Source organism: Engraulis encrasicolus, chromosome 7 (genome assembly GCF_034702125.1).
Source record: "Engraulis encrasicolus isolate BLACKSEA-1 chromosome 7, IST_EnEncr_1.0, whole genome shotgun sequence".
In the NCBI taxonomy this organism is placed as follows: domain Eukaryota; kingdom Metazoa; phylum Chordata; class Actinopteri; order Clupeiformes; family Engraulidae; genus Engraulis; species Engraulis encrasicolus.
The window spans coordinates 36,088,882-36,116,381 of NC_085863.1; the positions used below are offsets into that span (position 1 = coordinate 36,088,882).

The window sequence follows — 27,500 nt, forward strand, 5'->3', positions numbered from 1 at the left end:
TACACTTGCACAATATGCTGGCCCTTTAAATAGGCATGACAAATTTGTCCTATTCTTAACTGCACCTTGATATTTTACCGTTAACATTTTTTTTTCTAGATAACACTGTCCTGTAAACATTTTCTAACATAGCATGTTAGTTATGTTAGTTAGTTTTGTTAGTTATATTGGAGGGTTGCTTCGGTTCATAATCTCTTAAACAGCTTCTCGCGTTCTATCTCTCCCTCTGTCCCATCCACCACCACTGCATCCTGTGTGTGTGTGTGTGTGTGTGTGTGTGTGTGTGTGTGTGTGTGTGTGTGTGTGTGTGTGTGTGTGTGTGTGTGTGTGTGTGATGCAGTAGGCTAGTGCATTGGTCTTTGACCTCATAGGGGCCGTGTGCAGCGAATGCCGCAGCTGCTGCCACTGCTGTATATAGGCGATGCAGCAAGAGATATGGCTGTCCTCCATAAGGAAAGGGTGGGCATGAAAGGAGAGAGGGAGGAAGAGAGGAGAGAAGAGAGAAAAAAAGAACCCATGAGTTATGAGACAGTTCATATGACCCGGAGAGGAAAGGGAGGTTAGGATATTGATGGCCGGTCAAACTGCACCCCTTTCCTTTTGAGCCGGGCTGCCGCCATGACAAGGGGTCCCTGTCTGGCTATTTGTCACGAGTTTAATATATTAATTATCAAGTAAACACACCCAGGGGAGTGCTATCGGGTGACAGATTTTCAATGTGGCCCCCCAGTTCACTAAGTGCCTGCTCTTCAGCCCGGGAGAGCCAGGCTGGGGTTAATTTGATATGCAAATGCTTTTACGCTGTCCCGAGATATATCACCATTTAAAAGTGATTTGGATCTTTTAAAATAGCATTTACACTCTGCACCAAACACGTTTATGGATGTGTTGTTTTCTGTCTAGGGGCAGATAAGCTAAGAGGAGGATTTTTCAAATCAGTGTTCAGTAAATGTTAAAGTGATACGAGATAAAATTGTTTTCAATTAAGCTATTTAGATAAAGAATATTAAAAATATTACCATTGCTTTCTGTGTGGTATTGATTGTAGTGCTGTATTTGCTATATTGACCTAGCAAGTACTTATAGAAAAGGATACAAAAATCTAAATGTACATTTAAATCTACATTTAAGCTGTATAATACCTAATGGTGATGATCAGAGAGCACATATGGCCTCATGGTTTAAAGAACTGCCCTTAAAGGGGTTTGTTACCATACTGTGCACTACTCTTCTAATCTTGTCCTATTGTGCCCTTACTGTAACTTGCAGCAACACAGAGGATATGGACAAATATGGAATGGGCAGAATAACGGAAAGAGACATCTCACAGCACATTCAGGTGCAGACTTATGAATGCTGACAAGATGCAGGTACCTCAGCTTCTTTTTATTTAATTATTGTGAATTATTGTGACAACAGTGTTTTATCTTTGTGTGGAGTGTTGGTACTGGCTGTAATTTTGTAGTACTGACTGTATTTTTTCAATTTATTTGCATATTAATCAATACATCAGTAAACATCAATATTGCCGGACTTAGCTTAGTTGCTAAATTTAATCCATTGTCATAAAGCAACATGACAAAACGACATGCCAAAATAACATCAGCCAAAAGACCATTTTTTTCTGATCCTTTGTTTCTTCTGCAGCCATCGATGGTAAATATAATATCGATCACAGGTGGTAATTTGACGTTAATGAATTAATAGGCATATGACGCCTCACTGCTACTTAACTTGGAGCATCTACTAAACATCTGATCATGCTAATAGAGGCTACACCATATCGCTCCACGGACAATGAGGATCTGATTAATGATGTTATATGGCACATCCATTTAAAAAAAGAGTGTGTACTATGAAGATATAGAATCTCTATAGAAGCTATAGAATCTCTATCACTCCCCCTACATTCATTCCCTGTCCTTATCAGAATCACAATCTGTTTTACTGTACACTCACATAAATTTGAATTTAAGAGATGTTAGCCCTTGCTAGCTACTGTAAGCCAAGTGGTGGAATACATTTAGTAGACACATGGAATTATCCACACTCAATACAGACACTAAACATAAAAGCATAATTAACTGGGCAAGTCAGATCAGTTTGCCCCCCCATCAGCTTTCCTAAGTATGTAATATACAAAGGAGCTGAGGAAAGAAACCGTTCTTGTATCAGGTATTATTGTGGCTGTTTAGGCTCTGCTGTGGTTGGATGCACTTTTGAATGCAACCCAGACCCTTTTCAAGCCAAGTCTTTTGTGTTTTCTCTCTGTCTTCACTGCACTGGGACACCATATGAAATGGCCTGAGTGCAGAAATGGTTTTGTATTCTAACAGGGATCGATGGCATGGAGATACAGATGCAGATAACACACAACACATTATCAATGCAAACCCAGGCCTTCATTAGAGTTGAGACTGAGTGCAGACAGTAAAGAACGAATGGCATCACAGTCATATCATACGGCTGTAGCAAAGTTTCTTCATTAAAAAGAAATGTGTGAAATTTAAGGCACCATTGAGACATGGAGCTTACAAAGTTCATGTTGAAATAAAAGCATTGCAGGTGCAACGTGTATGTGTGAGCCATGATCATGTATGAGGAAAATAAGAAATCAGCCACTTTAGTATTGCATATAAGATACATCAAAACCATATCAATCACTAGGTGCTGGTTACACGTAGTCTATGTCTGTGTTTTTAAATCCATTTTTTTTAATCGATTTTTTAAAGAGTTTTTAAAATGAGGTTTCGAAAACTCTGTTTACGTGTAACAAGAGGCTAAAACTGATGCGTTTTCAAAAATATCCATATACGTGTTTCATGTATTCTTTTTCATACGGGTACATTGCCTTGGGGGAGGGGTACAGATGGGGGGTGAGCAGCATAAGGATTCATTAACCAGGGTTATGCATGACGGAGCTCTGATCTTCGCTCAGCATGCCATTGGGTATCAGTGTGCGCGACGCCCCAAAGATGCCCCAAGACCTCCCATGAACTAACGTACAGACGGACGGAGTCACATAGAACTAGATGACCATGGCAAAGGTGTGTGCATGCATGTGTGCGTGCGTGCATGCGTTAACACGTTAACACGTTAACGCGTTAACGTGTGCATGTCTCTTGGTCGGGTCCTGTATAAAAGTGGACCACACGCCAGGGCCATCAGCCGTCGCTGCTGCGTCTGGTAATTGCAATAATTGTGGTGCAACTTGTGTGTGGTGTGGAGTGTCACGGCGGGGTCAATGAGAACATCTTTACAGGAGAGGAGAGCCCTCAGTGCTAATTAGCTGCAATTGATTCTCGTGGACCGAGAATCAGTCTCCCATTGATACCGTGTGTGTGTGTGTGTGTGCGTGTGTGTGTGTGCGTGTGTGTGCGTGCGTGCGTGCGTGCGTGCGTGCGTGCGTGCGTGCGTGCGTGCGTGCGTTCTAGTTTACCATCAGATTAATCACAGGTGTGTGTGTGCGGTGTGCGTGTGTACGTGTATGTGTGTATGTGTGTATGAGTGTATAGGGAGGCCAATATACAGTGGTCTTCAAGGTAATCAGACACTTCCAGCCACTTCGGGGCTGTTTTTCGACACACATTAGGTGTTTTACACAATTACTCAACTTAACAGCGCTGCGCTTTCTGCTCGATTGAAGGGGGCCCCTAGGAAGTCCAACAAAGGTTGACCAGCGCAACTGCCTTTCACTAAATGCACCCAGAATCAATTCCTCTTCGCTGTTTAAAATGGGCCTCCCCAGTCCTCCCGTCGTACCCCTCCACAATTCAGTCTGTAATGGACAAAAGATCTCTGGGTAGATGTTAACATATCTTGAACACAGAAATGCAGAAATAAAATTGCTGTAAGTATGAAGTATAACAAAAAGGACAATAAACATCAGGGACAGAGGGGAAGGTGGCTTTTAGTGTTTCTCCCCAAAGTGGGGTGGTGATTAGAGGTGATTGCTGCTAACTAGAGGATGCATGGGGGCCTCCTAAATCTGACTCCCACGTCGTCCCTGAACGCAGACACACAGCCAGGCGTAATGACTGTTTACACAGCAAAACGGCCTTCCTTCCCCAAACGCGTCATAATTTCCCTCTAACAGCCCCAATTACACTTCTTATTCAGCCTCCTTACAAACACAAGCAGAGGCACAGCAACACCTCTTCTTTGCCTTCGCCAGCAGTTAAAGTTGTTTGAGCGGTGAAACATTTTTTAAAATGGTCCCCCCTCTTTTTTATACCCTTGGCGGTGCAAGATGTGTCCTTCATAGCTGTAATGAGTGTCCAATTTGGAGAGTGAAAAGGGAAAAGAGGAAAAAAATGGGGAGGGAATTGCAATTTTCACACTTAACAAAAGAAAGCACGGACAGGTACACAAACCCAAACAACACAGGGAAAGACGTTAGTCCTTTTTCTGTCACCCTTAAGTGGGTCATCTTTTTTTACTGTTTCCGTCCATGATGGCTCCTGAGGAGGAGCCCTGAAAAGCAGGAATTGCCTCTAGCTGTTACCTCTGTACCTGTTAGAGGATCTCCACAAAGACAACCTCTTCTTTACATCTGTTTGGCTTTAAAACAATACAATTTAGTTCTATTTAACAAAAAGCTGTGGGAGGAAAATCGTTTTCTTGACAGTTTTAGTCACTCAAAGGGTGGCTGGTTATTGTTTCTAGGACGCATATCATTTAAATTCTGGCAAGCCAGAACATGAAACACATAGACTGGCACTGAACAGGCGAAGCTGTGGAAACATTGGTTGCTGTTCAAACCATAGATGTGTAGCGTACCGGACAAACTATTTCACTGCACACAATGACCAGTGCTGTTACCTTGCTAAATTCAAAAAGAACAAAAAAATCTTGTTAGTAGAGTAGAGTCAGTTTCATTTCCTTCAGGATAGATAAAGTATCCAGCAGCTTAAACAAAATTCACAAATAAGCAAGTTATGGTAGGCCTACATATTGCAAGGGGTAACAAGCATTCTACAATAAAGTACAGTGAACCAACAATCCACAATAAAGGACAGTAAACCAACAATGTGCAAAGTGCTCTGATAATGACTTACAGTAAAGGATTGTCAGACAGTTGCACACACACACAACATTGTGATTTGAAGGATGGGATTTGTATTGTTTTTGGAAGTCGCTAGATAGAAATGTGCAATTTGACACATGGCACAATTGCAATGTGAACTTCAGCAACACAGGCAGATGATTCATACATCATTGCATCACCTTATATTAGTCCATGTATTATTGACTTCCAGACACATTGTTTATCATTAATGCACTGTATCAGTGCAGTTCATTGTTGTTGTCCTATTATCAAAATGTAAAAGCAATCCTTTCAAACATATGGCCAACATTTTTTTTTTTGTATTTGTGTTGCTTTTTAAACAAATACACCACAAGTTCCCCAGTCACTGACTTCTGCCTTTCTTCAGAATTGAAAGGGAGACAGCTGTCCCCACATTTTGCTCACATTTGTGTGGGGACAACAAAGAAGCAGAGGACGGCTGTTTCCAAAAACACATACTTGGTTTATGGTGTGGTGCCATGCTTGTTTTTCCGAGTGTGGAGAGAAGGGAAGAGGGGGAATGGTGGTGGTGGGGGATGTCTCTTGCTCCTCGATGTGGCACTCAGCATGAGTCTGTTCCAGTAGAGAATAAACCCTCTGGCACACGCTCCCCTCTCCTTGTGACAAACACACACACGCGCGCACACACACACACACAGCACACAAACTCACACACAGATACACTCTCCAAGTCAGTGGAGAGAGAGTTGTGTTTCCCGTGCGCAGCATGGTACTCCGTGCCTGCAATAACGCAGGCACAAACAAGCGTGACCAGTGTGATGTGTATCGCTTCATAATTTAATTACATTTTGGCAGGCAGCATTCTGTGTGTTTAAACACCAGTGGGGAGTATTTTACCGAAAGGCATCAGTTTCTATGTTTTTTTTTTCATTCTTTTTTCCCTTGCCATCATGCTATGGATGCTGGGTACACAGTGCAAAATATAGAAAGCGAAGTTCAACAGTATCTTGGCATTGAGTAGACAGGGAATGTGAATTCAAATGGCAGAAATTGGCTCAATCCCATAGCAACTTCTGCGACTGTGATATTTTCTGTCTTCATTCTTTGATAAATAATTTGTTTGGTAACACTTTATTTTAGGGATACATCTATTAGCACTAATAAATACAATGTTACCATATGTTTTAGTTGTAAATATATTATTTACTGTTTTGAAACTGTATTTCCAAGCAAAATCAGAGAATCACAGCGGTGATTCTACCCATTTTGGGGCCCTAGGCTAAACATAGTAATCGGGCCCTCTTGAATCATTTTTTTCTGGCATTTGCCATGGCTGGGCTATGTTGGGAGGCCCTACCGTGGACAGTTTTGATGGGGCCCCAGGCAGTTGCCCAACCTGTCTATTAGTAAAACCGGCTCTGCATTTGCCACTCCCAAGACTTACCCTCCTCAGGGTTACTAATGATCCACTAATGGGATAGTGGTGATGGCAGCTGACGGAGATTACTTGATTTGGACCCATTTTAGGCCTTCCTCTCACCTTTGATTCTATCAGTCATCCCGTCCCCCACCCTCATCAAATCATTACACTTCTTCAGTGTCATTAATCACATTTGGTGTCCCTCAAGTCCCAGTCACAGGTCCCATATTGTTTAGCCTCAGTCCAAAACGCAATAGGTGTAAGAATTTGTACCACAGGGACACTAGTCACAGGGAAGGGAGCAAAGTTGCTAAAGTGCATGGACATACAATTTGATATTCTGTTTCTTCAGTGGCACACAAAGAATTATATTGAGCATATATTTTCTTCTTTTTTTAAAAGAATTTTTTTGTCTTTTTCGGCTTAATTTGATAGGGCAGTGTGAGAGGTGGACAGGAAAGGAATTGGGAGAGTGACGGGGAGGGGTCGGCAAAGGACCCGTGCCGGGAATCAAACCCGGGTCAGCCGCATGGCAGGCGAGTACCCTACCGGTTGGCCACGGCAGGGCCTGAGCATATATTTTCATCCTGTCAAGTTCACAGAAAGCAGACACACACCAATCAGCATACAACATACTGAAATGTGTTTTCAGCAATGTTTTTCTTTTTCTTTAACGTTATTCATTCATTTCATTCTATTGCTATAGGCCTATACCAAGCAAGGAAAGATAGCAGGAAGGAGAAGGAGTCCATAAGACTCCACACATGACACCTGGCCAGACAAAATCCATTTCTCTCTGAAAGCTATCTGACAACCTTCACCTCAGTAACTCTGTTGACATGTGGCTTGAGCACTTCAGTTTAACCTCAATTTCCAGTGGCTTGTGCCTTGGTGTGTGCTTTGAGATGCCTGTATCAAGGATCACCCTCCTTGTCAGTGTCCCCAAAGTGATGGTAGTACCATGGGTGGAAGGGTTGGAAGGTACCAGAGAGTAAACCCAAGCCCAAATTAAGGTCTTCAAGGAGGCCTGAAAATCGCTGTGTACAGTCATCCTCAGTCTGACCTGAGTGATCCTGTGTTATGCTGTTAAAAACCAAAGCAGCCCAAATAAACGCACAGATGTTATGACAACAATTTTTTAAAATTCTGAATAAAAAAAATAATCTCATTATGAAGAAATAAATAGGATTATTCACACTCCTACACCATTTCTGTTTGTTCTTCATCATCCTGTGTGTGAAAATAGATAAATAATCGCAAAATAGTAATGGATTGAAATGGGCAAACATTTGTTGATATGCAAAGCAGCTAATTGGGTTATATTATATTTCAAAATTTAACTATATCTTTTATACTCCTGTAAATAGTTACATTTCACAGTACTACAATACAATTTCTCTATTGTGGCCTAATGAAATGCAACACAGACTTACTATAATAATGGTCTAAAACACACCGAACACCCAATAGCATTGAACTAATATGTAGGAATTCAAAGAATCGACCGACATGACCAACAAACATGAACATCTTTAGTTTCAAATTTTGTAATGAGATGGCCTTGTGCTGAGAATACAATTATGCGAATGAAACTCACAAATTTGCAAGGAAAAAGTCAGAAATCTATGTGAAAGAAAGTCGGATATATTTGACATTGTGAAGTCGCAAATTTGCGATGAAAAAAGTCAGAAATCTGCCATCTCACGAGTGTGTCTGTGTGCTTGTGTGTAGTAGCTATCTGTGTGAGTGTCAGAATGAAAGTACTGTGCGTGTGAGTGCATGCTTGTGTGAGTGTATCTGTGTCTGTATGTGTACATCTTGTCTGAGAATCACACAGCTGAAATGACTTAAGATTGTCCTTCCAGTGTGGATCCATTTGCACATTTACGTACGTTCATTACTATGTGTTGTTATTAATCTGCTCCAGCATATGACCTTGTGAAATTACTGTGCGCGAAGAGAATAACAAATTTACATACCCTCTCCGTTGTACAGTAAGTAAAAATGTAGCACTATTCACTTCTTGCTATTCACTTTTAAGTGTTCTAGTTAACCTCCTACCAATTAACATACTTATGAGGTGTATGGAGCTCTGTGCATAATGACTTTTATGGCTATTCTGCGGGCGTTTGTAAACCAAAACACTATAACATATTTAAACTACCCAGGGAACAGTGGCAAATACCTTTTTTGTTTTTATTCATTCGTTCTCCGCTGTGCATATATTTGTTTATAATCTATCTCTATATCCCCTGGTTTTTAAACGTGTACATACAAGCCATGGCAATGCAGATACGCTGAGAAAGATAAGGCAGAGCAGGGGGCAGAGCGGTGGGGAGGGGAAGGGGAAAGGGAAATGGAAGGGGTGGAAAAGCCACGGCCACGCTCTCTTGTGTGCCCTTCTTTTGTATGCATCTGATGTGTTTCACATGGGGAATGACCTTCGAGTGTTGAATGAGACAGAAAGCGCTGGCGTCTTTTGTGGGGCTTGGGGGGGTGGGGGGGTGGGGGTGGGGGGGACGACGACGATGAGGCAAACAATCGTCCGAGCGGCTCTGGTGGACATGGCTCCCCTGATAAACCCGGTGATCTTCCACCGCAGCAACTCACAATGGGGCCCCCTGCACTCATTTGCATAATGTGAATTGGCAGCCACCTCCTCCCTGAATGGTGCAGAGCGAGGAGCCCTGACAAGTGTGCGGCCGTGGCATTAGATGGGAACAAGTTACCATAGGGGAGGTTTGAGCGGCCAGACAATGCGAAGGGCTAGATGATATGGCTTGTCTTCTTTCTCCTGCAGTTTGCCCTTATCTGGGGCTGGGTGAGGAGTCATGGCTCGCTGTGTGTGTGTGTGTGTGTGTGTGTGTGTGTGTGTGTGTGTGTGTGTGTGTGTGTGTGTGTGTGCGTGCGTGCGTGCGTGGGTGCGTACGTGCGTGCGTGCGTGCGTGCGTGCGTGCGTGCGTGCGTGCGTGCGTGCGTGCGTGCGTGCGCGCGCGCGCGCAAGTGTGTCATATGGTTATTTCAGAGGGCGGTGTGTTGGAGGGCAGGTGTGTGTGTGTGTGTGTGTGTGTGTGTGTGTGTGTGTGTGTGTGTGTGTGTGTGTGTGTGTGTGTGTGACACATGGTTATTTCTGAGGGCCTGCCATGGTGCCAGATAGAGGGATGAATCTACGTAAGTGCTTTTGCCCATTGTGAAAAATGCATGCAAAAATGTCCATTATGGTTACAATATATGGCCATAATACGAACTCACCACAGAATAATACTGCATTAATTTTACATTATTATTAATATTTTTTATTTTTGGTGAATCACTTTTGTATTCAGGGTAAATTCTGAGTAACAACTATTGATGAGCTATTAAAACACTTTAAATAAGCCTATATTATTCAGCTAGTCTGCGTGACTGTTTAGCAGTTTTATTCACTCTGATTGACACATGACATATTTCCATGAATAAGATCCATATGTTTGGCTGTGTCCCGCCGCGTGTAGTCCCCATCCTGATCCCCAAGTTTCTTTTGTGTGATCCGGGGACTCCCGTGCTGAGTCGACTAACTAACCAAAATGAAGCTTCAATCCCTGCTTTTTTTAAACCACACACACACACACACACACACACACACACACACACACACACACACACACACACACACACACACACACACACACACACACACACACACACACACACACACACACACACACACACACACACACATATTAACCAGCCAGCAGTTCCTGTTCATTTGTAAATCCCCCCCTCTGCTGTGAGGTCCCAGCGTGAGCCAGACAGGCCCCAGCCCGGGCCCAGTCCAGATGGGGGTAAATCAGGCTCTGTAGGGGTGTGAGTGCGACGTGTTAGTGGAACAATAGAGGCAGCGTGTTAACATAAAGGTGAGCTTTGTCATTGCACAGAAATAAGCCCATTAAATAAAAATGTTGGAAATGTTCCCATTTGTTTTTCGCCTGTTCTACTGTAATTAAGAGTTGCCATGCTGGAGAGACCTCAGGAGAGACCTGGAACATGGCAGGAGATAGCATATTTGTCTAGCTGTGTTTATACTCCTACTTTTTATGGATTATTTTTTTATACTTTGATCGGCACGTGATTATACTTTGTCTTAATTGCCAGCTTCCCACACGCTGCCTTTTTACAAACGAACGAAATTGCCGTTTGTTTACATTTATTGAGAGCGGTCTGTGTGCTTTTTTTTCTATGGTTGCACTTAAAAGACGCACATATCGGTTCTCATTCCTGTGCTCTGCTTACAACCGGATAAATAAAAAACGGAATACAAAGTAAACAGTCACGTCTCGGCAGTGTTGAAGAATTTCAAGCGTTCGTGGAAATACTGTCTGAAGGACCATGCTTGTTCTCTGTAACTAACTCGCACAACTGCTCAATTTGCATCTTTGCCTTGTACGTGTGTATAGTAAATACACTCAAAGTCTGCTGAGAAGTACGAATTCTTTCTCTTATCAACTCTTTGGCCTACTGTATGTCAGGCCTTCTATACAGCAAAATGCAGTGTTAGTTCAATACTTTGAGGACTCTGGGGCCAAACACACTCCAAAAGATGTCGAAACGACTCTATAATTGTTGAATTAACACTGTATTTTTACTGTGTAGCGTAGCCTACTGACACCACCAGCGCCAAACATTTGGCTCTGGTTAGTGAGTGACTGTGCGCGTTCGGAATGTCTTTATGAAGTCATCAATTGCCCCTTTGTGTCCCCAGTAATGCCGAATCCCTCTTAACATTTCCATCTCCTTTTAGCTCCGCGGTGTGACCTCATTAGCATCCGTGAGGGGCCGAAGGTGTCCTCGTGTTGGGATCAAGAAAAGGGAGGCCTGGGCGCCCGTTTGATAGACTTAGGAGGTGCTCACCGTCCGTGCCCCCCACCTCAACACCACAAACCCCAGCCCAAAGTCCCGGCAACAGGAATAGGGATTAGGCCCTCTGAACCCTTCAATGGTGACACATGTTCCTGCTAGTCTCTCCTGCCCCCCTACACACACACACACACACACACACACACACACACACACACACACACACACACACACACACACACACACACACAAACACACACACACACACACACAGGGACGTGCGTGGCCCATACGCCCATGCTCCTAACTCACTAATAAGGATTAGCCTTAATGAGGCGTGAGGAGTTACCCATGAATGAGGGCCTGCCTTAAGCAGCCTGTAATTTTATTCCGCATCATGTCGCCCCCTTCTTCCAAGCCTCCCACCTCTTTCCATTATCGCACCCCCCTGTGTTTGAACACAAGGTGTAATCCCCCTTGAAAATCAAAGGTGCGCACAAGCAGAATGAGTATAGATGCCCCCCCCCCCTCGTTGGATGGACCAGACACACACACACACCACGCACACACACACACACACACACACACACACACACACACACACACACACAACCATCTGCTGCACCAGACTCCCCAGCGCTCCCCCTGTCCTCCTCCATTCACCTGCTCGCCACCCAGCCCCAGCCAAGGCCCCTGGTGCCCATTCACTTCACTCCACTCCAGCCCACACTTCACACCTGATGTTGGATTTCTCTCTTCCACTCTTCTCTTTTTTCTTTTTTTCTCTTTCATTCTATCCCTCTTTCGTTTGTTCGTTTGGGATTTTTTCATTCTTTTATTCCTGGTTGCTATAGCAATGATTGTCTTTGAAGAAGTGGACCGCTATAGTTTTTTTCCCACCATGTTTTTGTTTCCATCTCACTCTCGATAACTTTTATCTTTTTCATCTTATTATAACTTTTTTTTCGTCTCGCTCTTTCAGCCATTGAGGTGGGCAACCATCAGTACCGCTGTTCTTCACTCCGAGGTTGTTGACTGTACTTTCTCTACTGTACTGTGTGTATGGCTATGTTCTGCTTCTGACCCGGTGCTGTCTTTGTGTGGCAGCCCCATTACCTAGCGTCCATCTCATTGAATGGCATTCAGCTTCCCTCCTGTCGCTCTAACCATTCACGGTCAAGAGACAAAAGCTTGTCCTCGAGGGTGTGTTTTGTACTCTGGACTTCAGAGGGGAAAAAAAACCTCAGATCACAAGTTTTTGAAAACTGGCTACATTTATACGGGCACAAGCTCTGGTTCAACAGTGAACCCCTAATATTATGGTCAATGATGTTTTAGTAGTAGCACATGTCAGGGTGGTGCAACCACAGCTAATGCCACTTTTGTATGAATTACATTATTTTGTTTTTGTTTTTTGGTGGATTATCTAAGAAGCATATTCATTGCGGTACATTAATTACCAATTGCAAATAAAGTTATGGGCATTTGCTGTGGTTGTTCCACTTCCACCTGACCTCTAAGCCCCAAAAACGTCATTGACCCATTAGCAAAAATATCGTCTTGACACAGAAAATGGAATCTTGACATTTTCTCATGAACTGATTTTTAACGTATGGAGCATAATCACTTACAGCTCATTCATCTGATTAGTATAGAGGTCTGGTAGAAGCAATACTGAGATTTAAATCCATGCTGATGTTTTATCTACAATTCAAAAGTTCTGGATTGCATTTGTTTGTTTGTTTTTTTTGGAATGCACTAGCTATAGAGAAAACATCTCACCAACTGTTGGGGACTGATCTTAAATAGATCAAACAGTTTTGAAAGAGTTGATGGTGTTCTTGGAAAGCGAAGGAAAACATGTTCAGCATACAAATTTAAATTTATATTTGTGTTTCACATAGCAATTTCCTGGAATAAAATACTTTCACTGAAAGAATGAATGAATGAATGAATGAATGAATGAATGAATGAATGAATGAATATATTAATGCACGAATGCATGAGCACATGAATACTGTATATGCATGAAAAGGGAGGGCAATGCCATACAAATCTGGTTTTGCAAAACACCTTTCCCTTTGCACAGGAAGCTGTAATTTTTTTATCCTATCCTTATATCTGAGGGTAACCTGCGATCCCCTTCCTCCTTTAAAAAGACCAGTGCACTGAGGCTGCCGTTTGCTGCTAGCAACTGCCTGCGTGCGCAGCGTCAGTATGTTTTGCACAGCTGTGTTCAAGGCTGTCCTCAGGCCTTTGCCTTCTTTGTCTGATGGCAGCAAAGCAGCTGTCCCCAGTCTCTTTCTCTCTTCTCTCTCTCTCACACACACATGATGCACACACATGCGCGCGCGCACACACACACACACAGACACACACACGTACATGCACACACGTGTACACACACACACACACACACACACACACACACACACACACACACACACACACACACACACACACACACACACACACACACACACACCTCCACAATTACAAAAGAGCCAGGCCGGAAGGAAGGATCACGTTTGCCATATTAATGTTTTACAGACATTCTCTCTTTTTCTCTCCCTCTTTATCTCTCCCTCTGCATCTCTCTCTCTACCTCTCTGTATCTCTCTGTATCTCTCTCTCCATCTCTCTCTCTCTCTCTCTCTCTCTCTCTCTCTCTCTCTGTATCTCTCTCTGTATCTCTCGAATTCCTCTGTATCTCTCTCTCTTTCTCTCTGTATGTGTTTGAGAAAGGAGAGAGAGAGATAGAAAAGGACCATGTGTTTATGTGAGACAGAGAGTCTATGAACTATGTCACAGAAATTGAAATTCGAAGGTTGAGGAAAAAATATGTCAGTGACACGAGTTCGGGGTTGTTGTTTGTTCTTGTTCGGATGGCTACAAAAACATCTTTAAAATAGCATAAACTAGCGGAGGTGTTTTAAAAATACCAAATCACATCCAAAATGGGTCGAATCAGAATGAGCTCTGAAAGAAAAAGTGGTTCATGACAAGGACACGTGGCAAAGTCAAACTGCTACTACTACTACTACTACTACACTTGCTCTTACCGCTCCTGCTAATGCTGCTACCTCCTCGAATACTCCTTCCACTAAGGCCTCCTCATTCCTCCTCCTCCACCACCTCCTCCTTCCATATACCTCTGGCAGTTGGTATTCTTCTTCTTCCTCCTCCTCCTCCACTTCCTCTGACCTCCAACTCCTCCTCTTCCTCCTCCTCCTCTTCCTCCTCCTCCTCCACATCCTCCTCTGACCTTCACCTCCTCCTCTTCCTCCTCCACCTCCTCCTATTCCTCCTATTCCACCTCCTCATATTCCTCCTCCACATCCTCCTCATCCTCCTTCTTCACTACACCTCTTGTAGTTGGTCCTCTTCCTCCTCCTCTTCCTCATCCTCATTTACTAGACTTTAAAGTTGGTCCTTTTCCTCCTCTTCCTCCTCCTCCTCCTTCTCCTCCTCCTCCTCCACCTCTTCCTCATTCTTCGCTACACCTCTCCCAGTTGGTGCGTGCTGGAGTATGGTGGCTCACATGGGACAAGGCCCTACTTCACCTGCCATTGTTGGGGCCCATCCTCTGGTGCTTTCAGCCTCATTTCCACTTCAATTTTTATCAAGCCTCCACCGCCGCTCCCAGATAGGACACTCGTTCCGACATGAATTAGCCCCAGATCGCTCCGATACGGCCTCGCCCTCGGGGGCGCAGGGGGGCCAGGGGAGATAGAGGGAGAGGGTAGAGGGGGCCACACACACACATACACAAACGCGCACACACACACACACACACACACACACACACACACACACACACACACAAACGCGCACACACACATCGACACATGCATGTATGCATGCACGCACGTGCGCATGCGCACGCACACACACACACGCTCACATGAACAAATGGTACACGCACACACATTTGCACATACACAACTCTCTTAAACACACACACGCACACACACACACACACACACACACACACACACACACACACACACACACACACACACACACACACGCACACACACACACACACACACCTCACTCCTTTTTGCTCCCACCTCTCCTGCTCCCCAACCCCTTCACACCCTCACCACCCCTCTACTCCTCCACCTCTTTACTCCCCCACCTCTCTACTCCCCCACCTCTCCACGCCTCTCTCCACCATTCCCTCCTCAGAGTGTCCTTGCCAATCACTCCTCTCAGAGGCACCCCAGCCCTTCCCTTCCCTTCCCTCCGCTCCTCTCCTGCCTGCCTGCTAACCCCCACACCCCGACCCCTCCTGAATCGGAGGATGGCTGGGAGGGGTGTTGGTGGTGGTGGTGGTGGTGGGGGTTGATGGTGGTGTTGCTGGCCCTGGCCTCAGCCCCAGCCCCGGCCCCGGCTTCAGCCTCGGGCTCAGTAATTTACTGCAAATTTACTAAACATGCCACATCAAAGAGGAGTCAGCTGGCCCGCCAGAGGGTCAGATGCTCTTGAAGGGCCTCATTGCTGTAGTGGGGGGCATTTAAAAAAACAACACCAAAAAAAAACATTCACCCCTCCAGGGCAAAAGGCGAAAGGACGCTGCCTGTGCTACATGCGTATCTCTGCCAAAAGTGAGCTAGTGAAGGGAGCGGTGTCATGCCCTTTGTAAAGAATTAAAGGGTGGTTGACGTTTAAGGGCGTAACGCAAAAAAAACATATTCCAATTCCTGAACAAAATTCCTGAAAAGGTCTTAGTACTCCTTGGAATTTCGCTTAATTTTGGCCATTTTTGAGGAAATGTGTCCTGCGGTGTGACATCCTTGGTGTGACATTTCTGTAAAATACAATAAAATTATTTAATATTTTGCACAAAAATATCCCCCATGCTCTTTCTACTGTTGTTCCTTTAACCCCCACCCAACACACACACTACTACCCTAAAACAATGATTTGCTGGGGAGAAATGGAGAGAGGGGGAGATGGAGATGGAGATGGAGGTGCTGACTGCTGGAAGCATAGCTTTTGTTGCGTTCGTATGCACATCCTCCAAGATTATTTCATGAGACATGTTACGCCGTCGCTTAACATTCCAAATGTAGTTTGTTGCTCTTTTGTTGCCCTCTAATTCCTCTTTTGCACTTTTGCACACACACACACACACACACACACACACACACACACACACACACACACACACACACACACACACACACACACACACACACACACACCATAGACGTGCACAGATAGGAATGAGGTGGTGCTAAAGCACATGCCCTTTTGCCCCACTGGACAAAAAAATCCCTTTTTGAAAGTTATCTTTTGACTTTATTTGTCACAATGTACTGTGGTTCATGAATGAAGTCCAGTTGGAGTGCTTCCTGGAACTGTCTAGTTGCTCTTTGGTGACAGGCTTGGTTGATTTCAAAAAAGTTTTAGAAATACCAAGGCACTCATCTTCTTTGTAATTAAAATGCCTTTATTTTGTTGGGCATAGCATGATTAAAATACTTCAGTACTGTGGTTCATGTTTACATGATAATCTACAAATGCTTCATGATGAAAAGCATTTGACAATAATGCCCCGATATAATATAACTTATAGCCTCTGTAGCCTAGTAAGGTAGCTGGAAGTTACACTTGCACCCAACCGTCCCCCTTCAGCACCTGACCCCCAAAATGTCTGTGCATGTCACTGACACACACACACACACACACACACACACACACACACGCACACGCACACGCACACACACACATTCACACAGGGTACAGGTCTTTTCGTCGAATGGATTCTTGAGAGGGGACCATTCGAACAAAACGTTGGACCATTAGTATAAGGCAGGGGATCTTTAGTCGAGGACGGTCCGTCTACCGCAAAAGCCAACGAAAGGTCCTTAAAATTGAACTAAAGATCCGTAGGTTTCAACTAAAGGTCCCTTCAGTCTGCCTATATTAGAAATGTAAATCAGCTTTTTTAATGCTCATTTTAACGGGTTTTCTTCAGCCTGCCTATATTAGAAATGTAAATCAGCTTTTTTAATGCTCATTTTAAGGGTTTTGTTTATTTAAATATGTAAATCAGCTGTTAAGTTTTGTTTTTTGTTGATTTAAACATGTAAATCTATAAATAAAATGTACTTACTCATTTTAACTGGTAGGGCTATGTTGTTGGTTTTTTAACGTTTACGTCGTTACATTTTTTGACAATTTACGTTTACGCCCTTACATTTTTTGACAATTATCTAGACAATATTTGAGAAGCTTTTTTTTTCACGTCGTTACATTTTTTGACAATTTACTTTTACGCCCTTACATTTTTTGACAATTATCTAGACAATATTTGAGAAGCTTTTTTTCACTTTTACGCCGTTACTTTACTCCCATCTGCGGGCAGAGAGGCGGGACCAAGCACAGCCTGCTCGCTTTGAATCAAAGCAGTGCGGTTTAATGTGTCTAGAAGTAGGCTATTGACCCTTGTGCTCGCTTTGAATCAGAGCAGCGCGAGTCTAGGCTATAGACTATAGTGCATCTAGAAGTAGGCTATTGACCATTGAGCACATTGTCATGCAGCGAGTTTTCTGACTTTCCGGTAACTTTTTAGTTAACCAGCAACAAGAGAAAGCTGTCTCCCGACACTTTGATGTTTCTGATTCTGAATGACAACAAATAGTTCGCGCATGAGCCAGAAAACAATATAGGTCCTAACAGTGTTGAAAACATTACAGAACCCATGCACCTGTGTTAAGCCCATGGCTACGAGAGAGAGAGACGTTAAATCGCTACGTTAACACTGCACAGGAGCGCGTTCTCTCTCTGGCGTCTTTGCATGAACAAATGAAATGGTAATTGAATAATAGTTTGCCAGTATTGCAGGGTGTATTAAACCCAGTGTACGTTGGGGTGCAAGGGAGAGCAAGGAAGAGAGCAGCATCTGTGATTAACCGCTTCGAAATGTGTGCGTAAAACCTGCTGTTAACCAGTGGTTCTTTTTCTAACTTCGCTCGGTGTTTCACTATGGGATACGCTTGGGCGTGACCATCTATGGAAGCTCCAATGACATTACGTCTGTCAAAGACAGACAGTCGACGCAGTCGGGCTCCGCCCGCTTGGGGTGTCTACCCCCGTCGACACGCTGAGTCCAGCATTCTCGCTTTCTTCCCGTGAAGATCTACTACAAGCTCCTCGCACCTGCCAAGGCTGTGCTCGCTTAACCGTTCACAGACGGACCGTCCAGGACCCCGTCGCCGAACGCGACCGCGGCCGGTAAGTGCTATATTGTTTGCCTTCGTCAAGAAGTGCATTGAAGGTTTGCAGTTAAGTCAGCTTACTTTCCAACTCTAGTGAAGTGTCCGCGTCGTGGCGAACTTCAAGTTTAGCATGGCGGGCTACCTAACCCACCTAGCTACCTAACTTCAGCTTAGCCTGATTTAGCTACCTCCACCGAGCACTCGGGTGCCGGTGATAACTTATTAATGGTAAGCTACACCGTACAACAGGGAGCGAGAACGCCTTACTCGCTACTCTGTTTGACTATTTTCATCTGTTTTCTGTTTGTAACCCACCGCATGTAAACCCACTCGGCGGGAAACAAGTTGCTAGCTTCGATCTGTAGCTACAAGTTTAGCATGGCGGGCTACCTAACCCACCTATTCTAGCTACCTAACTTCAGCCTAGCCTGATTTAGCTACCTCTACCTCTACCCAGCACTCGGGTGCCGGTGATAACTTATTAATGGTAAGCTACACCTTACAACAGGGAGCGAGAACGCCTCACTCGCTACTCTGTTTGACTATTTTAATCTGTTTTCTGTTGGTAACCCACCGCATGTAAACCCACTCGGCGGGAAACAAGTTGCTAGCTTCGATCTGTAGCTACCCCGCACGTGCGGCTAATCTGCTAACACTGGTGTTAACTGAAGTAATCACTTGTTATGACGAGTTCTTCGAGTAACACTACTCTCCTCTCTCTTTTATTCTGAAAGATGCTTCAGGCATTTCCCCCGCCATGGGGAAGAGTGAAAACAAAGAGTGAAGAGCCCGTTGCCTCCCGTGCCGGCGTCACGCAGCCAACCATGGCGGGCGGAGAATCCCAGGTCTGCATGGAACCCTACCATGCACATGCAAGGGTTGCAGGCCGCCATACCTGCACCACTGCGTGGACAATACCAGAGGGAATTCGGGAGCGGAGGCTGAATGTGGTGATCGTCACTAACAGCCCCCATGCACAAGTCAGACTCTGTGGATACCATGCCACCCGAGGACGACCCCAAGCATAAAGCACAATATCAGGGACATCACGTCGCTGCCCCCTCGACCACAACAGGGTGGGCGACCTATCCTGCAGTAATCAAGGCCCCCCAGTGACCATGCTGACTCGGCGGCCCTCTGCTCAGGATGCAGGAGACAAGGAAAGGGACCAGCAACACTGCCCCCAACCCCCCTCCCTCCTCAAGTCCAACCTGGCCACCCCTCCCAGCAGCCCTGGCCTGTCTGAGAGATGGCCCCCTGTCACTGGAAGCCTTACAAGTATTCCAAATGTGCCCTAACCGACGGGCTGTGTCGACTATGTCCAACATCGCTCTCCCCTGCAAGAGAGACTGATAGGTGGGCGAGCCGGTCCGATTGCTCTCTGATGCTGTCACCAGGTCCAGACGGACACGGCAAAACAGACACTCAGGCATCATCTACACGCTGCACCAAGGGCCCGGCGCTGTGCTGGTGAAGATGAGGGAGACAAGGTCTCGGCAGGCAGAAGGATGATGCTCTCTGGGCGAGCCTGACACACAAGCCGCCCCCAGGCCCCAACCTCCCAGACAGGTCAACACTGCCAAGGTAGTCATCCTATGGAGAGAGAGGCCATAGCCTGCACCCTAAGGGCTAGAACGGTCAGAAGCTCAAGGTGCTTCAACCCAGAACAGAGGCCCAAACTGTCCAAACGGCCTACAGGACCCAGTGGCGGACCTGACAGCCCAGGCTCACTTGTTCCCACGTCCTCGCCCACAGCGGAGAGGAAGATGGAGAAAAGGTTATGTCTTACATGTGTTCAAAATCTGAAACTGCAGACAAAGTGTCACCAAGCACAAATCACACCCAATCTCAGTGTCCAGTAAATATACATTGTTCGCACCTAGGCCGTGGGCCAAAGGCGAATCTGTTGATACAAAATAAACGCCAATGCTACACAGAGGGTAATTTCACCAAACTGTTCAGTATACCAAGGTGTTCAGTATACAAAGATCTTTATCTTCCTAGCAAGGGCCAGGAACGATTTGGTCAACACATAAGATGCACATAATGCATGAGAGCGGTCTCATCTCACTAAGGTGTTAAGTAGACTAAGGTCATTCGCACCAAGGCAGGGCCAAGGGCGAATTTTATTAACACAATATACACACATTGTGTCTCACCAGACTAAAGTGTTAAGTAAACAAAGGTCATTCGCATCTAGGTAGGGGCCTAGTGCGAATTGTCTTAGCACATAACAATGTTAACATGTTATAAACATGCACACTTTGCATCTCACCAGACTAAAGTGTTCAGTAAACAAGGGTCTTTTGCATCTGGGCAAGAGCCAAGGGCGAATTGTTACTACATAACTTACACAAGTAATGCAAAGCAGTAGCCTCTGTCTCACCAGACTAAACTGCTCAGTAAACAATTATCATTTGCATCCAGGCAGGGGCCAAGGGTGAAATTGTTAACATTATGCACACAGGGGATACTATCACAGTAGTCTCAGCAGTGTTAAGGGAACAAATATCCCTCGCACCCAGGCGAGGGCAGATTTGGTAACACAAAAGTGGCTCCCCTTGCAGCCTAGGGGTAGCCTCAACAGACCAGTGTGCTTTAAAATAAATAAAGAATGCCATCCCCATCCAGGCCTTGGGCCAAGGACGGAGTTGTTATTGAGAAGTCACACACGAGGTGTACAAGTACAATGTACTGACACCAGAAATCTCTCAAAAATAAATACGGTACATAAGGAAAAGGGGTGCACCACTGTCATAACACCACCAGGCCGCACCATTTCCCCTTTATTGGCAGCGGAGACAGCAGAGATCTCTCCGGTGACGCCACTAGTGTGCGTCACGTCACGGCTGCGTGGGTAACGTGACTAGCGTCATATAAGAGCGACGGGTCATGCTCATCCATGACGTACAGTACACAAACGCAACACTACTTTATTCCACTGTAAGTGGATAAAGAACTTCTGTTGATCACAAAACCACCTAGGTTCAGTGGAACACTAATTTAAGGTCAGTAGACTGAGTTCTCGAGTTACGAACGAAGAGATCCCTTCTTTTCTACTCTAAGGAGCCGTCAATGGGCTCTGTTCAACATACTGCGCGATCTCAGCTGGAAAGCGCATTTTACAGACCGCCTTATAAAAACAGGTATGCCACAATCGCATACATCTGACAACAAGGTGCTTTGTCAATCATATCATCGTCTCGATTTTGGGGTTGTCACAAGAGTTACAGCAGATGATCTTATCACAAGGCTGTAGCCTGTCTGAAATCATAATGTGTATTATGAGTTTCGCCGCCACGGCAAAACATACAGCATTCTCGCTGTCTCAACCGGCGATTGAGGACGGCGTTAGCCCCTCTGACAGGCTTGGGATCAGAATACTGTAATTAAGACATTTTCCCCTATTGCTCCCTCTCGAAGGAGTCAGCATTAGATTCCAGGACGGCGCTAAAGCATCGAGTGAATTTGGGTTCAACAAGTCACCGTTAGTAGTAGTCAGACAAGGTCTAGACTACAGTTGGTGTAATGGCATCCGCTATTACGGTAGCGAGAGGTGTCTCTCTATGATGAAGGGCTTTTACAGTAAAGCTTACAGTAAAGCTTACTGGCCACGTTGTTCATGCAGTGGTTTCACCATCGCACGTCCAGGGCGACCATATACATTAAGTGTTCTGGGCCCTGAAACATTTCCAAAACGATGTAGGTGGTTGAGGAAACTATTGCTGGGTCACAGTTTCTGTTAAGTCTGCAGAACAGGGCCAAGGGGAACATCCTCTCTACTCTCAAACATCGGCTTGTGTGGGGCAGGGGTTGGTGCAGGTTTTTGCTATCTCTACACCTTGTAAGGAAACACACAGTGCCCTCTATTCCTCCTTGGCATAAAAGATGCACTAGATTGCTATGGGCAAAACACCCTGCTCTATGCATTCACACCAATAAGCATAATAACCCCCACACTGGTCAGAGTCAGGCAACAGAGCCTGCTACTGATTTTGTTGGCCCAATTATGTCACCCTATGGGGTCACGATTGTGTAAGGGTGTTCGGAGGGCCCTCAGGGGCCCCACCTCTACTGAGAGATCCTCTCAGACAAGAAGCGATATTTATAATTCACACCTAGACAGGCTGGTCCGGTAGGCTCATTCTGTGAGAGGTAGAATTCAGCCGCAGTCGCCCTCTCCCAGCAGTCACCGAGACTGTACTAGGGGCGACAGCAGCATACACACTTCATACTTGGTCATAAATGGCGTGTGTTCAAGGTATGGGGCACACGGAGACACTTCTCCCTAACGCCCTGTTGTTCAGCTTCTTAGCTTCCTACGGGATCTTATACACAGGGTTAAAGTCTTTCCCAATAGGAAAGTTTACCTTGCTGCATTTTCAGCCAGCCACTGAAGTTTTGAGTACAAGCCAGCAGGGTAGTACTCCTTGGAGACTTAGTTCTGGTTAAGTTGAGCTACACGCTCACCCCTCCAAATCACTGGTTTGAAGTTTAGCTTGTCAAGACTGTTCTAATACAGCATTAACCACCATGAAATGAGTGAGTGAACTAAACGCCTTCCTTGTGAGGCCCTCTTGGTTTACAATCTGACTCTGATTTGAAGAAGGTGCGTCTTCTCCCCATTACAGATTTGTGCCCAGAGCAGGACTTTCTTTAGATGTCGGAGAAAGGACCTGGATGCCCCGCACCCTGCCCCCTCACTCAGAGGAGGGCCAGGAGCTCAACTATGTGTGTCCTGTTAAAGCTCTGTGACTATACAGAATTTAGCAGAGTTCAACTTTTTGTGGCGGCCACACACCATAAAGGACTACCACTGCCACGTCAGGGGTTGTCTCATTGGATTGTGAAAGCTACAGCGGTTGCCTATCAGAATAATGTCTCGCCGGCCCCTTAGGGACCTAAGAGCTTATGCATTAACAGGAATGGCCAATTCCAGGGCACTGTCCACGGGGTTGCCAATGGTAGGCCTGTGCAATGTAGCGAACAGGGCCCCAGGGTACACGTTCGCCGCCCGCTTTCATGAGCTAGAGGTATCTGGCCGACACTTATCTCACGCTGTACTAGGTTCTGACTCCCCAGCAGCGATCTATACATTCTGACCGATGCTACTGTAATAAGGGCTTTACATAGCGTGCATTCCGGGAGTGGGCTATATCTCCCATAGTGAAACACCGAGCGAAGTTAGAAAAAGAACGTTAGGTTATGGCTATAACCCTCGGTTCTTTGATAACAGAGTGAGGTGTTTCACCTATTTTTCCCTCCTTGCACTAGTTGTTAGGTGGGGAAGAAACCGTTAAGAATGCTGGACTCAGCGTGTCGACGGGGGTAGACACCCCAAGCGGGCGGAGCCCGACTGCGTCGACTGTCTGTCTTTGACAGACGTAATGTCATTGGAGCTTCCATAGATGGTCACGCCCAAGCGTATCCCATAGTGAAACACCTCACTCTGTTATCAAAGAACCGAGGGTTATAGCCATAACCTAACGATTTTGTGAAGCTTGAAGTGTACCGCATTAAAAAAAAAGCTTTGTTTGATTTCGTGTTTGTATTTTACTTTGACGTTGCCTATAGTCCTCAGTTAATCGGTATTTTCAGTTGACCCCCTACACGTTTTCTTTCTGTCATGTAGGTTATTGTAAATAAATCGACCGTATTTTTTTATCATTTTGATTTCGGACTTAATTTAGCCCTTCAATCACCCCTCTCCAATTGCAAACTTTACCCTGATAGAAGAGCATTCGCTACCCTGCACTACTCGTTAAGCACTTATTGTCTGACTGATTTTGGCTGCTGCGAATAAGGTAGGTCTATCTTGTAAAAAAAAAAAAGGGGTCTGTCACCGTTTTGGATGAAGGTTGACACCACGAACCAGATGACAATTGCAGTCTTGCCGCGGGTCTTGAACAGTGCGCTCTCTTTCCGATTCAGATTGCTTCTTCTGAGAAGGCAACTGGCTACCGCAGGAGAGGGGAAAGGTGGCAATATTATCCACAAGCTTGTTGGATAAATTGTGTTTAGCCTATGGCAGATGAGGTTCTGGAATATTTTGTAGTGCATGGGACATTGACAAGGAAAGGTAGCTATGATATCCTCGTGAATAGGTCTTCGACTTTTCAAAATGCCTCCTGCTCGCTTTGAATCAAAGCAGTGCGGTTTAATGTGTCTAGAAGTAGGCTTGTGCACGCTTTGAATCAGAGCGTTGCGCGTCTAGGCTATAGACTATAGTGCATCTAGAAGTAGGCTATTGAATTGAATGATAGTTTGCCAGTATTGCAGGGTGTATTAAACCCAGTGCACGATGGGGTGCAAGGGAGAGCAAGGAAGAGAGCAGCATCTGTGATTAACCGCTTCGAAATGTGTGCGTAAAACCTGCTGTTAACCAGTGGGTTTTGTGAAGCTTGAAATGTACCACATTAAAAAAAAGCTTTCGCAGATGAGGTTCTGGAATATTTTGTAGTGCATGGGACATTGACAAGGAAAGGTAGCTATGATATCCTCGTGAAGGTCTTCGACTTTTCAAAATGCCTCCTCTCAACATTCAACATGTAAATGGGTTATTCTGTAGTCCAACGCTATCCTGGCAGGAGAATTATTCGTTACAAATACTGCATACACACTCAGCAATTGTGTCTGTTGGTTTTTGTCCTCCAGGTCTTCATAAATTCATCTACCACCGCTGTGATAATTTGACTACACACCGCTGAACAGTTAACAGTTTTTTAGGCTACTGTATTGACAATTGCAGTCATGCCGCTTGTCTTGAACTGTCTCTTCCCGTTCCATATCGTGACAGCCAGATGAGAAGCGCAAAGGTGGGGGCTATCCGCGATCGCGGAGGAAAGGTGTCAATATCCATAGCCTAACCCTTGAACTGTGGAGCAATTACATATTATTTAGGTTATTGAATACTTGGAATTAGCATGGATTTGATTTTCCATTAATAAGGAAACGTGTAAGATTTATCCTCAATCCTCCCCGATAATGTTTTTGTCATAGGCCTAATGTTAATGCCCTCCCCAACACATATCCCCAGTACAATATTGCGACACACGCTTGGCACAATGATAGGCCTACTAAATGAGTTCAATGTTCTTGCAACACTTTTCCCAAGAAAAGTCAGTTTTCATTTCGAGATTCCAGAGCAAATCAGCTGGTACTGCGCTGCTCGCTTGCTGGTCAATAAACGTTGAACTGAACCGTGTTGTGTGCGTGTGTGGCTATGTGTGTACCATCGTATGTCCATGATCGTCCGTGCTCTTATCATGCAAATGACATGTCATGCAGGCAAGGGGCGTCCGTTTGATTTCAAAAGTGCTGGCCCGGACAATTACCATAAACCCGAGTAAGGTTTGAAAAGTGCTGGGTACAAGATAAGGCTACTTCCGATTTGAGGTTACATGATAAATAGCCTAATACGCATTGGCGTATTGACGCATAATGTGGCCATGTTAAAAATTAAAAGCCATCTGCGCTGTCTTGTTTATTTCTGATATCCTGCGCTGAAGCCATCTTTATCATACATATTATTAATGCAACGGTAACTGAGTGGTTAACCCATCATAACTACATGTAGCCTTGCATAATGGTGCACGTCAATTTGTTGTCATAACTTCGCTCTGTCCCTTTTGATTTCCTCAAGCAATTCATCCCTTTTGTCATTGTCCCTGTTTTACTGTTAGTCTTATGGACCTAGGGCGTATCGATCACCATTATTTGCCTGAAACCTGCAAACTAAACACTGCATGCGCGCAGCCACACAGAGCATTCTCTGTGTCAAAGGAACCCTTTCTCCGCGCCTGTGCGGCATTCTCCTTATCGCTCCTAGAATGGCAATACAAGTTGGCAGACTTTATTTTGCATAATTCACGATGATCTGGATATATTTGGCTAGGTTACTCAGCAAAGAACATCATTAACGTTAGTGAGGTAACTTTTGGCGTGCTGATACAAACACCAACGGTGAATCACGACGCAGGCCCTACTTCCCCAACCATAGCCTACTGAAAAGGTCCATAGCCATTGTGTTCAACGCCCTTTGATAGGCTCTGCCTGTATCAGGGTCGATAGGCTAATGATGATGGTCAGGGCGCACATCAGTGTTTGGGTTGTCTATGCTTTTTTCTGGAATACTGTGCCGATTAGATAGAAATGATCATGTTATGAACCCGAGTTTAGTAGATATCGCGCGCAGTGAACGAGGCAGCCTGCAAAGAGTTTGAAGCGCAATGTGGCTGTAACAAGTTAGAAAGTAGCCAAACCATGTTGCTTGTTAACCTGTTTACATTATGAGCGTTCCACGAACTATATTTCTTTGCGCACGCTATAAACTATGGTTAACTATGTATGCTTTATAATGTTGGTAAAGGCGGGATAAGCGGGATAATGTATTGTCCACACGTGACTACGGAAAATACATTTCCCTTCAGAGATAACAGCACTCCGCCTTCGGCGTCGGGGGTGTTATTCGCCCCGTAGGGAAACATTTTCTTATAGTCATGTGTGGACAATACATTATCCCTTAGGACTACCTTTAAATTGATGTAGGCCTAGTACATTTCAAAACATTTTGTTGATATTGTAGTGGTGCAAACGACTGTAGTTATGAGATGGGCGCCAGCCAGGCAGCAAGACTGCCGTTACCTTTCCAAAAATGAATAAAAATCAGTGACCAACACATTAGAAATAATTCATATCAACACAACGAATATCTTTTCTTACGTTTAGTAGTGCACTTTTGCAAAACCCTCTCAATTTGGAACAGCTTACATCAATGTCTGGCTTTAGCGATTCTTGCGAATGGTGATCTTCTCGGCGCACACTTCATGGTTCCCTCTCTCTTGCTCTCTCGGCTTGTTGCTTCCTGACAGTCTCATTTGAAATTAACTCCATTTTATAGGCTGCACGTGTAGTTCACAGGGGGTAACGCTGTTATCTCACTCCGGAGGAGGCAGAGGCAGTCCGTTACAATATAGTATATATAAAA

The 27,500-nt window shown here is 44.9% G+C and overlaps 1 protein-coding gene across 2 annotated transcripts in view; it reads left to right on the top strand.

The window, feature by feature from the left end:
• lhx1b (LIM homeobox 1b) overlaps positions 1-27,500 on the top strand; it is a 97,244-nt gene that overhangs the window by 24,115 nt on the left and 45,629 nt on the right. For both annotated transcript variants that reach the window (XM_063203372.1, XM_063203371.1), the window contains exon 2: positions 1,270-1,370. The gene's annotated coding sequence lies outside the window, so the exon portion shown is untranslated. The remainder of the gene's footprint in view (positions 1-1,269; positions 1,371-27,500) is intronic.